Here is a 15826-nt window from a genome sequence, read left to right as displayed (position 1 = left end):
TCCTTTCACCACCTATGTCCACAATTTCTGTCCAATTCTTCAGCCACTTGGAAAGAGACTCCCTTGATCCCAGGATTTGTCCTCCCAGGATCTGAAAAGCCAGCCCTGTATGGTGCTATATCCACTGCTCTCTGTTCTGAGCCTGGTGCATCAGTTTGTCCAGAGTCTTTTAGCTCCAATCTTGGAAAATCTTTGAAGAAAACAAAAAACTTTCAAGAAAACTCTTCTACTACTATCAGTTGCGTTTTAAAAAGATGTATTTTACTTGAACTTTGCTATTCCTGTACTGAATCGATTACATATTTATGCTTTGTCTCTACTTAGGCTAAAAAGGGATAGCATTACTGGTGTGATGGATACACCTTTTGTAATGACAGTCAGTGGCAGACCTACAGTACAATATTTTTAGCAACTGTGTCTCCAGCTCTAGCTATTTTCAAAACAGTTTAACTGAACTGCTTTTAAAACTAGCTAGGAGTTTCAGAAATTTTTCTTATTCATGTACATGACCTCCCTGTTCCTGCAACAATTGTCAGCACTTTATGCACTTCAACTGTGTTATATATAAACTAAATAAAGTCCTGGAAGATGGTATTTATGCCTCCATCGGAAGGTACCACTGCTGTAGCACCAGGGCAGCCAAAACAGTGTTCACGCTAATGATTAGTGTTCATAAAAGACTTCTTGCACAGAATTTAAAGACAAGTTTTCCACTTGTTATACAGACACACGTGAAACTGAAAATACAGCCACACCTAAAGGCTATTCTTCCAGTATCAGTCAACAAATTGTGGAATGTAACCATTTTCTTCTGGTCCTCTACTCAGTGTAGTTGGAAATGAGTATGCAGTTTTTCATAAATAGCTCCAACATCTTCCTTGACAATGATCCAACCTGTCATCATAGTTAGGAACAATGTTACATGCATAAAGGTGTCTGCTAGCAGTCTCTGAAAGTCAAATGAGAAATATAAAAGAGGATACAAAAGAGAAAAATATCATAAAGAATTCTGAAAATGCCTTTTTTTGTATGGAGTAGAACATATGAGCCTGGTCTAAACCACTGAAAGCCTCAAGTACACTAAGCATTAGGCTTTACAAAGCGGAACAAAAGAAGACACAAAGGTAGAAAGCATAAAGCCTTTAATACATCTTTAAAGAACATTTCATCTGGGCTGAAAGATGGCAGAACAGAAGACAACGAAGCCCTTGGCATTAATCACAAACAGCAATTCCACCCAATGCTCCTGTGATGACCTTGATGAATGTGCCTTGGAATAAAAAGGAAGCATCAATACTGCATTATGATTTTACCTCAGTGTAGTTGAGGGAGGGTGCCTAATTAGCATTCCTGTTAAAATCAGGAAGGTGCTTTTCAGACAGTGTCCCAATATTTCCCACATTCAGCACTTGGGTTCGTGTTGCAGAACAGCCTCAGAACACATGGATTGAATTTCTCAGGGACAAAACAAAATTGGAAGATGTGCTTTACAGAATCACAGAATCTCAGGTTGGAAGGGACCTCAGGCATCATCTAGTCCAACCTTTCTAGGAAGAGCACAGTCTAGACAAGATGGCCCAGCACCCTGGCCAGCCAAATCTTAACAGTGTCCGGTGTGGCGGAGTCAACCAGTTCCATGGGGAGATTATTGCAATGGTTGACTGTCCTCACTGTGAAAAATTTTCCTTTCCTGCTTGGTAAGGTCACGTTGGGTGCTCCAGCTGCTAAAGGGCAATCAGTCTATGGGACCTGACTAGAGCCAGTCCAAATTAGCCGCCTTAAAAAAAAAAGCATATAGTGTAGACACTGGGTCTTCAGCACTGTTCGGCTCCACAAATCAATTGTTACTGCACTGTGCTACTTACTAAGGTAGACAGAACCATAGTCACCTTGAGGTAAGATAGATCCATATATGCACAAGTATACAAGTGCTGCCTCCACAACTTCCTCTTAGTGAAGAGGACAACGCCTCATTGCCAAGAAGTATTTGGAGTTTTTCCAGTCTTTTGTAAATTAATGCTTCAAGAATTGGCAATGCATTTAACTCCCTTTTACCTGGAAGGTGATTTTCACTGAAACAGTATTTGAAAATTTGCGACCAGCAAGGCTTGTACGGACTAGCACTTCTGTGAGTCAGTGAGTAGAAACCTTGGATTGCTGCACCCCTCTGTAGACACTTCTTACTGAAAGAGAAAAGAAGCATGTTATTGTACCATGCTCTTGTTTTACTGTCCTTGTTTCAGCTGAGATAGAGTTAATTTTCTTCATAGTAGCTAGTATGGGGCTTTGTTTTGAATTTGTGCTAAACACACTGTTGATAGTGTGGAGATGTTTTAGTTGTCGCTAAGCAGTGCTTACACTAGTCAAGGACTTTTTCAGCTTCCCATGCTCTGCCAGGTGCACAAGAAGCTGGGAGGGGACACAGCCAGGACAGCTGACCCAAACTGGCCAAAGGGATATTCCCTACCATATGGCATCATGCTCAGCATATAAAGGTGGGGGAAGGAAGGAAGGGGGGGACACATTTGGAGTGGTGGCATTTGTCTTCCCAAGTAACCATTATGCTTAATGGAGCCCTGCTTTCCTGGAGATGGCTGAACACCTGCCTGCCCATGGGTATTAGGGAATGAATTCCTTGTGTTGCTTTGCTTGTGTGCGCAGTTTGTGCTTTCCCTGTTAAACTGTCATTATCTCAACCCACGAGTTTTCTCACTCTTACTTTTCTGATTCTGTCCTCCATCCCACTGAGGGGGAGTGAGTGATTGGATATGTGGTGCTCGGTTGCTGGCTGGGGCTAAACCATGACATTTTCTTACCATATGAAGTTTCCTATTGATTTCATAAGCATCTCTTTCCTCTGCTTTGTAGGCTTTGTTTTAAAACTGTGGAGGTAAATGCCCTTTTCAGAGTTAAAGTGCAAATAGAGGGCAGCATGAAAATAAGGCTTTTAGTGTTCAAACATAATTATCACATGCAACTTTGAGAAATATGGTTAAGTATCACATAAGAAAATCCTCTATAGCTGTATCTTTCTTATTTGGTGGGATTTTTAAAAGTTATTATTATTTTGCTGTTATATTTCTCATTGTTCCTCACAAAGTTTCATTAAAGTTAGCAGTCAAGGGAATTTTCCACAAGGTTACTTCCAGCTACAGGTGTTATTCCTGCAGCATCCTATAATACTGCCCAGAACATTCCCAATCAATGAAACACAAGTACCTATAAGTCATTTTATGCACACAATATTCCCAAAGATACTTTGCCATTATGAAATATTTCATTATAACATTAGACATTCTACAGTAGACACTGAATAAGTCAGGAAGATTCCCAGCTCCTGAATCAGTGGCACAAACACATCACCTCTAACGGTAACATTTAAGTCTTATAAAAAGTACCAAATAAGGCATTGCTACTGCAAAAACTGTAAAACTTCCCTTTAGACAGTAAGCTGTTCCCAAAGCCAATGACTGAGAAGGAGATCTGTCTTTGCATAATTATTCCAATCCATTATTATTTTTCTAGCATTCTTTCCATTTTGATCACTGTAACTTTCCTCATGGCCTGAATGGGAAAGGATGAATTCTTTACAACAGATGCTCATTTCTTCACCTTCAGAATCTCAACGATGATCCTCATGCTCAATGGAAGAGGACAGCTGGCCAAGATTTGGGTCTACCCACTCACTTGGTTGCACTAATGTAGCTGAAGTAGCTACCTATGTAGACTGACAATCTGAAACTGAATTAACAACAGATAATAGATGAATCAGCTTCAGTTGTTTATGACTTAGGAAGAGCTCACAAAAGGTACCTTCACTGATTAAAGTAAATTGATTGAGTCAAACTGATGCAACCGTCTTGATCATCTTCCTCTCGGTTTTTCAACCCTACAAAATTTAAGGGAGACAGTGACATAGGATTTTTCCTGGAAAACGCAGATAAAACAATTATCTTCATCTACTCAGAAGACTTTTCTAATTATAGTGCATGTGGTGACCACCTGGAAAAGATCACAACAAGGTAAAATGAACAAAGGTAGGCTTTAAGTATAACAGTCTTTATGCCTTCTAACACTTCTTGGGAAACCTGCTTTTGTATGATTTCATTAATCGTGGTTACGCACCTTGGTACTATGTCAGCCAGACTGCTGGTGAAAATATTTAGTGATGTTCCCTTCAGATCTAGGCACTTTCCAGCCTGTCTGAGTCAATAAAAACTGAATAACGGCAGAGCTAGAAGAAGGATAACTAGAAGAATCCAACATGTCTGGGTTAAAGTAGTTTTTTGCTTGAGACCTCACAGTATTATAATAAACACACATGCAACAAAGATAAATGTATTGTTCTACACATTTCCTCTATCAAACCATATTGTTTCACATATTGCCATATATTATGCTATGATCACATAAATGCAGTATGTACCAACATACTAGGGTTAGTGGACACTAGTGAGAAAACCGATCTGGTAGAGAGTAGAAAAAAGAACAGAGTGAAATGAGGCGAGCTAGAGGAAAAAGATGGGAAGTGATACAGGAAAGGAGGAAAAAGACTATAAAGGGGAGGAAATTGTGTGTGAAATGAAGATGTATTAGAAAAATAAGACTGAAATAAGAGAAAAAAAACCACAAGATACTCCAGAATTTCTCTGATAATAGTACTTCCTCCTTGAATGGCTAGGAGAATAATAAACACATCACCAAAACAATTGCTGGGGCCAGAACTGCCAGTCCGATTTGTACACCTAAGCAAATAACTTTTCGCTTGTGAAAAACTTAGCTGGGATACAGGCTGTTTTCTACTGGCATTAGAAATAAAATGGCTACCTGTTGTTTACTCTTCCCATTGCAGGGGACAGATTACACCACATGGGCTCAGCAGTCAGGAAGGTCCCTATGTCACTTCAGATTGCTTGCGTGATCTAGCATTATGTATCAACAAACGGTCCAAGATTACGATATGTCTAGGAGTGTGTACATCCCCACACTTGGACCTGAATTCTGCTTACCAAAAGGGAGAACTGAGCCCTACGTACCTGAAGACTTGCAGACAGCCACAGACTGGTTGTGAAATAGTCACACAGGCTCAAGAATAAACCAGCCTCCTCTCTCTCTCCCTCACACACATTTTTTCCTGACCTATACAAATACATAGGCACGAATAAACTGAAAAGTGGCCAGGAGATCTTACATTGTAATCCCTGCTTTGCCAGGGGCTCTGATGGGACCTCAAGAAAGTTATGTCAGCCTGATTTCAAGTGTCCCCTTCCATAAAATTGTAGCCTTCTCTATCTTGTTAGCTGCTAATTACTATTTATTTCCTTTTGTCCAAAAGGAATTAAAGCAATTTAGACCCTTTAACATACCTGTCAAAGAAAAAAAAAAAAACAAACTAAACAAAACAAACACCAAACCCCCACACCCAAACCCAAGGCAGATCTTAACTGAAGGTAAGACAGCCATCAGGCCAGTGTCACTTGGGCTGGCTGCAGTAGTTAAAGTTTATAGGCAAGACCATAGTTGAACAAAAGAGGCTTACCCCAAATTCTACCTGGAATCGCTCTGTCTTCACTGTTATTTTAGCTGAGTACCAACATAAGTTCATCACATGCCACTTTCCAATGTATAAATGTATCTTTTATCTTTTGGGCAACAATAAGAAGGGATAGATCATATGGGCACAAAAATTTCAGTTCAGTAAGGAGACATAAGTTAAAGTGTATTAGTCTAATTAATCTAATGTCATATGATTTGGTTTTACCTGCACACTGGGGAATGGAAATAAAGTGTAGATACAGTCATGATACTCCTTCCCTACATTAGGCTCACATGCCTTCAAGTCCCAACCTTGAACTCAGTGCTGTTGAGTATGTAGCCACTGGCATGACAGGCTGTAGACCTGCTGTGACGTCCACATGTGCCAACTGCCAGTTACCTCTGCAAGGTCCAGTGGAGAGGAGAGGCTGACAGAGGTTGTGCGTTTCGCTGTTTAGAAATGTGTGGCTTTTAGGCTACACTGAGGCCACCATAGAAGTCTGGAATCAATTCACTCAGACCCCATTTTTAATGTCATGAATGTTGCTGCTCACAGAGGATAAGCCATCAAGATCAGATTAAAAAGAGGATGGTTACACACTGTAGTTCTTTACAATTCTCAGGAACATTCACTTTTATTCTTCTGGTGTCATGAGAGTGCCTGAATCATGGCTGGTATTTTGCAAGCCCTGCTTTGATACACATGTAGCCCCCACAAGGAAATGTGGGCATTCCATTGACAAAGCATTCATTCGCACACAAGCATGCTATTCTAAGAAGTGTTTTACCCCCACATGCTGCAAAATGTGATCTCCCTATGGCTATAAAGACGACTTACTATCATTTCTTGATAATACAGCAACAAGAGGGTTTATTCATATTCTTTGAAAGAATTACTAGAAATACTCTTTCCCTGGTGCTGAAGAGCAATTTAAAAGGACAATAAAGCTACTCCATGCTGCTAAATAATGTGATATCTGGTGTTTCTTTCCAAAGGCTAACTCATGCAATCACATGACAACACATGACCTTCAACTCCCTTGATAAAAGTAGTCTTTCATCAGCCTGGTTAAAGATCTCAAGCTGAAAAACTCTGAAGCCCTGGGCAAGACAGCAAATAGAGAAGAACCCCATGTTATTACATATTTTAAACAAATCTTGTGACTTTGAATCATCCTTGAATGGATGACTTGGGCAACATTGCATCTCCTACTCTCTCCTTATGCTTTGCTGATAATCTCCGTGCCCAAGTAAAATTTTACTTAACAGGCAATATAATTTTCAGAGAATTGTGTGGAAAGTATTGTACCTTCCAGCATGTTTGCATAGGACACAAAAGTAGGAGGCCTCATTTCCAGTCCTACACTGCAGAGCTATAAATGCCATTTGAGCAAACAAAACATCAGACACTGCATCAAGTATCTTTTTTCCAGTCTCACTGGTTTTAGTTTACTTCATGCAGAACTGCTGTGTATAGAACAGAATAACTACTGTAGTGGATAGCCTGCTGCTCAAATAATGAGGGATGAGGTCTAGAGACTCTGGATTTATACATTCAGCTCTGGAAGATTTGAAATGTGGCTCTGATTAGATCAGAAGCAGCCAAACTGTTTACCTTAGTTATGACTACTATCAATATCTAGTGTATTGCATAGCTCATAAGACACTTAGATCCAGACCCCGATAATATTACACACTGCATAATCACAGAACAGGAAGACTGGCTGAGCCCCGAGAGTGCTTACTACCTAATGACTCATACAGTCATTTTTGGATACTCATCTTGAAACATACTATGCTAGTTTTCAGAAGTCCTAAGGGGAAGTAACTCTCAGCAGTAAGAACAGGGCTGCAGGTCCCCAGCATCCTTCAAGGTGAAGCTCAAAAAGTGAACAAATTCTACCTAAGACCCTGCGGCCAGTGTTTCTGGTTGGCAATGTTGTTTTTTTAAAGGCATATGGTCTGACAGCAGGAAACTAAGCTATTTTAATAGGGCCCAGCACATAGCAAAATGTCCAGAGACTGAAACTCACAACATTAGCAAACATTCTGAAAATGTTGGTAGTTGTCCTTCTGCTCATCAGAATATGAAGCAGGATTCACCTACATTCTCCAAAGGGTTCATTAACCATTGCTCAGTGTTCTACAGTTAGTATGGTTTGACTGGCATGCCCCAAGCATGGTAATAAAAAAATACAGATGACCAATTTCTTTTCAACTAAAGCACCCCATAATAAAAATAAATAATAAAACAACAGTAAACATGAACAACACAAAAAAATACTAAAAAAAGCAGCAAAGCAGCATGAGTCCCAAACTTTTGCTATTTAATTTCATGCCAGCACTAAGCAATGCAACAATATGCGAAAAGCTGGAGGGGGAGGGTTTTTTACCAAATTTGCACAACAATGTAAGAAGGAGAGAGTATCATTACAGAGTCACTTCTTAAGTTGAAGACAGATGATGACCACAATTTCCCAAGGGTCTATAAAGCACATCAATGAACCTCAAGCCCCGAAATCCTATTCAGTGCCTAACGCAGTTCTATTTTGGCAAAACTCCACTGAAGTCAACTAGAGCTTCTGTTCAGTTGAAGACAAGTTTAGCACAAGCAAACCAGCTCTGTTATCCCTTTCTTCCTTCAGTAAGGCTCTCCCCTTATTTGCAAAAAGGGGTTTGGGCTCCACTCTCCCTGAATCTTCCCATGCTGAGTCTGGAACCTACTGGAGGCTTTGAAATCAGTTATTGAGTTTGTGTCCTTTTTCTTTCTTCTTTCCATTTAGGACTCCAAGCCTAATCTGATATTGTGTTCCAAGGCTTAATTTTGTTTCATTTTTCACCTTGTATACAGCACACTGAAAAGAGGCTAGCATTTCTTGTTTAAGTGCTGGGTATTTTGCTTCTGATTTCAGTGAAGCTAATTATTCAGTATGTTTAGTGGGTCTACTTGAGCTTCAGATATCCCATGTAATGTACTCAACTATTTATGCATTTTAATCACTCGCGTTACGCTGCCAACATAATGTGGTTTGCAGTACGGGCATATGAAATGGCTGTCGCCTGCAGTTGATGCTCCTTCACAGGTGCTCAGAAAACATGGCAACTGAAGAACTGGAGTTTACATGATGGTTTAAATGTCTTGCCAGAGAGTCTTTGAAAGGTATGCTTTTTCAAACATACGTAACTTGCTTTCATGTACTTTAAGTTAAGCATCCAAGGTTTTGAAAACAGAGGTCACAAAGCAAAAAACCTGCTGTATAGGATTAGCTGACTAGGCTGTTACTTAGTCACATACATTTTTGACAGTAACAAGTAGGAAGCCTCGATTTTCTTCCCTCTGCGAACACTACTGCTTTGCCACTTCTTCTTAACACTCTAACTAGTTACCCTGTGATATTGTTTTAAGAAAAGGTCAAGTTGATCTTCAACAGAAGAAAAAAGATATCATTAGGTATACGGTTAACAAGAAAAATGTATCTCAGTTTCCTTTGATGAAAATAATTAGTGACTTATAACTAAAAGAAAGAGGAGCTTATGTTTAGAAAGCAGGTGCTGTTATTTCTTTTAAGCAACTTTAATGTTGCCAGTGACATTTCCCTGAATATGCATATCTGGCTTCCTCTGAAAAACGTGCAGTGGTGGGTTTAACAAGCCTTGTGCCCCCCAAAACTTTCCAGAACCTATATCCACCTTTTTCACAAGAAAGAAGCAGAGCATGCATTGCTTCTCCATGTATTTGAACTCTCTGATACCTCTAGTTTCAGTGTCCTTTCAAGCCCTTTTATTTAAACAGAGCTGCAAAAAACCATCAAGATAACAAGCCAGATGCTGTCTCACATTTAGATTTACCCAAACTTGAATAACAAGTGGAAAATGCATCCTATTTTCTGCTGATGGCTGCAATTGCATATGTGATACGGGATGTGGCTTCTAACACATCTGGTACAAATACAACAGCATATATGGGTCTTTTAAACACCCTAAAAAGTCAATCTCCTTTGCAAAGACACACAGCTGCAGGCAAGTTCCAGATGGCAGATATAAATATGCCCCTGACCAAAAGAAGGCAAGATAGATAAAAATGAAAGCAGTCCTGAAGTCAACTCTTCCTCCTCTCCACCCCTTCCTGCCACCGCAGAAAAGAACAACTTTCTGATACAAAGCAGAGAAGTGTTTTTCAGCCACCCTATTCTTGACAGAAAATAAGAGACTGAGCCTGTGATGTTTGTGCCTGAGTTAGGACACTTGTTGAATGGAAGGCACCAGCAAAGTACAGCACCATCCATGAAGACTTTTTGGCATTGGTGCTAAACAGCATGGCAGTAAAATACTGTTAGCAGCTCTATGCAACTACATTATTTTTTGTTTGCATCATTATAGCACCCACAGACCCAAATGGGGTAAACACTGAAAAAACTCCAGAGACTTAAGCTCAGACTCCTTTTATTTTAAAAGAATAGCCAATAAAGGGACATATATCCCTTGATATCCTGTAGGATGAGTATTTTGGCACGGTACAACTGGAATTTCTAAATTAAATCTCAAGCTCATCTTAAGGAAAGCTCTTCAGTAAAGCATGAGGAAGAGAATACAAATAGAGTGACAAAATTCAAATGTATTACTAAATAAATCATTGGCGTTTCTACCTCTTGCAGAAGCAACCAGAGTGTTGCCTAGAAGGGATGAGAAAGTCAGACACTCCTCTGCAGATCCTGGAAAAGCAGTCATGTGGGACAGAGATCAGGAAAAGAAAGAAGGAAAATGTGTCAAAGTCAACATGTCTGATGTAAGATGAAAATTTTCCAGTATCAGCTAAATAAACAAACAGTTTATCATTTGCCCTTTTCTCTAGTGGAGAACTTATACCCATGAAAGTACCCTAGCATAACAATTTCATCAGCAATGGCTAAAGATTCACTCTCTGAAGACAAACGGGACTTTCACCTCAAGAAATAAAGCAAGTATTGAGTTGTATGTAATTCTCAAAGGAGGCTTGACATACAACAAGACTTGCCGTTCTCCATCTCTTCCTCCTTGGAACTCTTTGTATAGTTGAGGATTTATTTTACAAAGGTGTGAGGACCTTCGTATGGTAAATTAAACAAAAATGGCAATCTTTTAACTCTGGCCTTGGTTGTATCAGAGTGAATCTGAAGCAACCCCATTGTATCCTGCAAGTTCCTTCTGATACACGGACAAAACAGAAGTCAGGCTCTGGAGCTCAGGTCCCAGCCTGAGTTGGAAATGAGACAGATAAGTATTTTTAGCTCCATAAAGGAGAAGTTTGATGTAGTGACAAGATAGTCACCTTCACTTACTTCCTTGAATTGTCATCAGGCACCGAACAGTGCATATTTTAGTACAGGGAGCTAATTGGAATGGATTGATATAAAACACTTATGAGAAATTGCCCTTTTAATTTGTTTTTTCAAAGCAATCACCCATATTAACATGCCATTTTGCTCCTGCAGAAGCACTGAGCAGGGGCACTGCTTTTACTGTGAACCTTATTTTTTCTGTTTCTGGCAAGCATCCTAGATTTTGTTATTTAATATTCCTGCCAAAAGCACTAGAAACATTTGAGATGATCCTCATGGGATTAAGGACAAACTGTGGATTACATTCTTGGCATAGGACTACACTGAAAGCCTGCATTTTTCTTGCTCTTCCTGAATATTTGTGAGCTAACCAAGTAAGACCACATCAGAATTACGAGTAACTTGGTGTTGTTTTACTTTTTCTTCTCAAACCATCCCAGGATCTAATGCACTCCTGCTCTTAGTCCAGGGAATGTGTTCAGGTCAAGTGGACATGTTTATGCTCAATAACCCTGCATATTAAGGAAGTGAGAACAGGTGGTGATGTGGCTGAGGACATGACTTTTACTTTTTTCCGTGCACACTAGAAAATGCATACTCGGCCATGAATCCTACTTCTGTTTCACTGATGGAGGCGGTCAGTAACATAAGGACAGCCACAGTGAATCAGACCAAATCTATAAAAAGCCAGGTGCCTTCCTCTGACAATGGCCAATAATGGTTACGTTGGGAAAGAGTACCAAAAACAGGGCAAGATTGACTCTTCCTCTAATATACCCTAGTGAGACCTGGTAATTTGCTGTTCAGGGACAGCCAGAGCCAGAGGCTGGTTTACATCTGTGTATTTAAAAGCCTTTCTATGATATTCTTCAGTTCCTTCTTTTGAGGCCATTTATACTCCTGGTCTCCATAACACCCTGAACCCATCAGCCTCAGCTTATTTCTACTGTGCTATGTAAAAAGATATTGCCTTTGCTTGATTTAAGCCTGCTGCCTGATAATTTCAATAGGCACTCTGACTCCTTGTCCTGTGATAGAATAACCCCCTTCCTAACCACCTGCAGACTGTATGTTGAATACCATGTCATCAGCAGTAGAACCACTATCACCAATACCTGTCCCACCACTCCCTGGCAGAGCAGGGGCTGGGTTTAGAGGTACAGAAGGAGATAGAGACAAAACAAAGAATATAAGTTTTATCTTTTGCCATCACTATACCCACAAATTACAGGGAAAATTTTGGAAGAAAAAAACATTAAATGTCAGCAGTTTCTGAACTTACTAAATAATAACCAAAGTCCTCAGATCTAGTATGTCTCCCTTGCAGAATAAGCCCAGGATTTTGTGCTTTAAACGAAAAAACTGCTCAAGGTAATGAATGACAGCTCTTAGAGCTCACGTCCCAGTACTTCCAGGAAGGGCTGGAAGTACTGCTGGAAGTAATTCTAGCTCAGACATTTTTCAAGATCAAAAGATCTCAGCACTGAAAAAGTCAATCAAATATATCAAACTGCCTGAATGCAAACTGTAACTTGCTATCTGCATTTATAGAGAACTTGTCAAAAAATTATACAAGTGTACAGCAAAATTTAAAACATAAAACTGTTGAACAGTTTAAGTAATCTGTCTTTTACAAAAGTGCAATTCAAATAACTAAGCTACAGCTAGCACATCCAAAATATTGACTTCAAATTAGCAAGAAATCAGTCAGTTTAAAAATTGTAAGAACAACAACCTTACCTATTTCCTATATTGTAAGATTATTCTTCAAAATATATGTACGTTCTCTAAAATGCTCATGCTTTCATGAAGCTCCCAGAATCATCCAGTACAAATTTTCACTGTAATCCTGTGACAAAACTGCCCTGAAAGTGTAATGGGAATGAGTCAATATGTTTTTAGAGCAGTATCTTCCACAATTCCACACATTATTAGAGAGTATTAACACTGATATATGTTTTTGAATTATCTAAAGAAATGCTACAGCAGGATTAAAAATAGCTCACTTTTCTGTTACATTGCACCGTTCAAATAACGCACAAGTTTACCAGACTTGATGCATAGTTCTAGATAGGTTAATATTGTATGTCTAATATCCCTTGCTTTGCTTCTTATAGCTAAATATAAAGTGAGAAAGAAATGGATTGCAGTGATAGAGGAGGGTCACACTGATACCAGGGTGAGGCAACGGAATAACTATTCAGATAGCACATCATACCTGTATTCTCCATTTTTCCCAGTTAACAGATGTAGCCCCTTATCTGTTTGAGATAGACACTGTAAAAACACTAGTGATGGATCAAAACCCAGTTTTTCAGTGCATTTTGATAGTGTGCAACTCAACTTTATAACCTAAGAGACAGCCTATGTTAAGAATCAATAAAGGCAGGTAGGGCCCTATGTTGCATGGTTTTCACGTGGCCCCTTGTTTTAGACATAAAAGCCTTCCTCTTAAATCTTCCTTTGATAGCTGAAAACAAGATAACTTCTCCAAGGCCTCTCATTAAGAAATTCAGAGGGAGAAATTCTCCTCCAGGAAACAGGCACAGTGCTGCTGTGCCTGGTCAGTATCTCACACTAACGGAGAACGAGGAAGTCCAGAAGAGAGGAAAAGTTTGAAACTTGTGGGAGAGGAAAAGTTGCAGGAGTTTTCCACAACTAAGAGTAGAAAACAGCTCTCTTCTTGAAAGTAGACTCAGGACAACAACCCTAAGGACTTGTGTTTCTGCAAGAAACAGGGCCTTTGGGGAAAGCCAGTGATGAGCATGTGATAGTCTAGCCAGTGACTTTCAAGGCAGTTTTGAAGAATGGGGGAAGGAAGGCATTGGGACAGGGCTCTGGGTTTTATTACACTGAAAAAGAACAAAACTGAAGAAGTATCCAGAAGGGGAAGACAATGCAGTGCCAAGATCCAGTATTGTTTGGGACACTGTTTCATTTAAAAGCTGAGAAGACAATGAAATCCCACAGAACTCGTGACAAGGCGTGCTCTGGCAAGGAGGCCAAAGTTATATAAATAAACAAAAAAAGGAAGTCTGATGCTGAGGTGGTGCAGCTGCCCTACAACGCTTTACACCTTATCAGCATTTTTAAGATCTTTAATAAGGAGTCATACAGAGTAAGTTCTTAGACACTAGTATCAGTAAGAAATTCATTCTGTGACTTTCAATATGTTGATGTGCTCCCTAAATCCATTTCAGTCCTTGCAAGCCACACCGTACCCAACAGGACAGTTCAGCCCATTTGGGAAAACTAACTTTTAAAAAACATTAGTGGCTTCCAAACTGTCACGAACTGCCCCCAGAAGCTTCTGTTCTCTGCCTTTGCTGTCTGCTCTCCCTCAAAGTACACCACCTACATTCAGCTGTATGGGGGCTTCTCTACATCTCCACTCTAGCCCAGTCCCCAGAGTCCCTGCTCATAGACTTGCCTCTGCAGCCCCCAGTATGATTATTTCTGCTTTGGTGACACTGCCCCATCTAAAGAGCTAGACCAACATGAGATGAAAGATTAAGAAACTCAGGCAACAAAGGAAGTGAAAGTTACAATTCAACAGATGATGATTCCTCTTAGGCAAGACTAAATCAGAGTGCTGCCAAGACATTAATTGACTGGTCTTTTTCAAACCAGACACAAGAACAGGCAGTGAGAAAACATTGTTCTTTGTTTCTCAGAGTTTTGAGAGAGATTGCTCAAGAGGGTGGAATAATTCAGAAATCCATTAACCTGTTGATGAAGATCTGCAGTGTTTCACTTAATATGTGCATTTCACAGGTAAGCAATGCGTTCCTCTCACATACTTTGCATGTGGTGACAGTGGTCACCATACAAGGAGCTAATGGGCTAGGATTCTCCACCCTGATGAAGAGACACCTTTGGGAGGCCTGATGGCATGGATAGGAACAACTCTTCACTGTTTCTTCAGATATTCAAGAGCCAAGAGCCATCAATGAAGCTAACAAAGGCCAGCTTCTATACAAGCCCTACAGATCACAGACCTCCTTGCTGGTAGATTTTCTAGCTGCAGAAAATTCTCAAGGTGGACTGAACAAACATTTAGAAGAGAGATCTATTTATAGTTGCTAACTAGATAAACCACACCAGGTTCAGAAAATCCCTAAAGTGAAAACAAACATAGGCTAGGATAGTATCCAGGAGAAGTATCGCGTCTCATTCTTCTGCTTCCCTGGTGTCTGCTTCTGAATTTGGTTTGCTTTTTAGTCAGCCAGCTCAGTTTGTACTTGGTACAGCACTACTAATCTGTTCTTGTGTATATTACAAGGGCTGAACCTGTCCCCTTAGCACCACTCCTGGCCCCGGGGGACGTGGCAAGTCTTACCTGACCACCCCTAACTATGCTTTGTGTGCACTAGAAGCACTCATACAAGAGCCAGACCCTCTTGCTGAGTTTCTTGCAATTCTGCTTTGCAAGGATCTCCTACCTGCTTTCCCATCATCTCTTCTTGCAGCCACACCACTGTCCCCACAAAACATTTGTGCTTCCTCACCTTCTGGCCTGGCAAGGTGTGAGGTAGGAAGAGCTTTTCTGAGCTTGGACCAGCTGCTTCCCAGAAAGCACCCTTTCACATGCTAAGCTCCTGGCAAACCATTAGACAGTGAGCTTGGGGCTATCACTGGAGATGGGGAGCAGGCAGATACTTGGTCTGAACCAGTCTGATCATTTGTACATATATTATTTTAATGGCACAGCCCTCACTGACACTCAGGGTCATGTATTTCATACCCACCCTGAAGGGAAAGAATTACTATATTAGATACAAACTAATAGAGAAAAATTGGGTCTGATAGTTAGTTCTGGTAATTGAATAATGGCCATTGCAAAACCTGTAGCTATAACTTCTATGAACTAACAGCATGAGGAAAGAATCTCTCTTACCTGACAGTAATTAATATAATAAGCAGGCCTTATCATTAGTTTTCTGTAGAAAATGCAGGAAAACCAGTTTATCTTC

General features: G+C 40.1%; 1 long non-coding RNA gene across 1 annotated transcript; it reads right to left on the bottom strand.

Annotated features, from left to right (window-relative positions):
• Positions 1-1125: 1125 nt before the first annotated feature.
• On the bottom strand, positions 1126-10283 carry LOC135315966 (uncharacterized). The gene is made up of 2 exons (XR_010375456.1): positions 10182-10283; positions 1126-2183 (listed from the first exon to the last, which is right to left on the bottom strand). It is a non-coding gene; the product is annotated as an uncharacterized LOC135315966 (long non-coding RNA).
• Between the last annotated feature and the right edge of the window lie 5543 nt (positions 10284-15826).

This window comes from Phalacrocorax carbo, chromosome 1, assembly GCF_963921805.1.
Source record: "Phalacrocorax carbo chromosome 1, bPhaCar2.1, whole genome shotgun sequence".
Taxonomy (NCBI): domain Eukaryota; kingdom Metazoa; phylum Chordata; class Aves; order Suliformes; family Phalacrocoracidae; genus Phalacrocorax; species Phalacrocorax carbo.
Note: the sequence above shows the minus strand (reverse complement) of the source record. Positions and strands in the feature narration are given on the sequence as shown.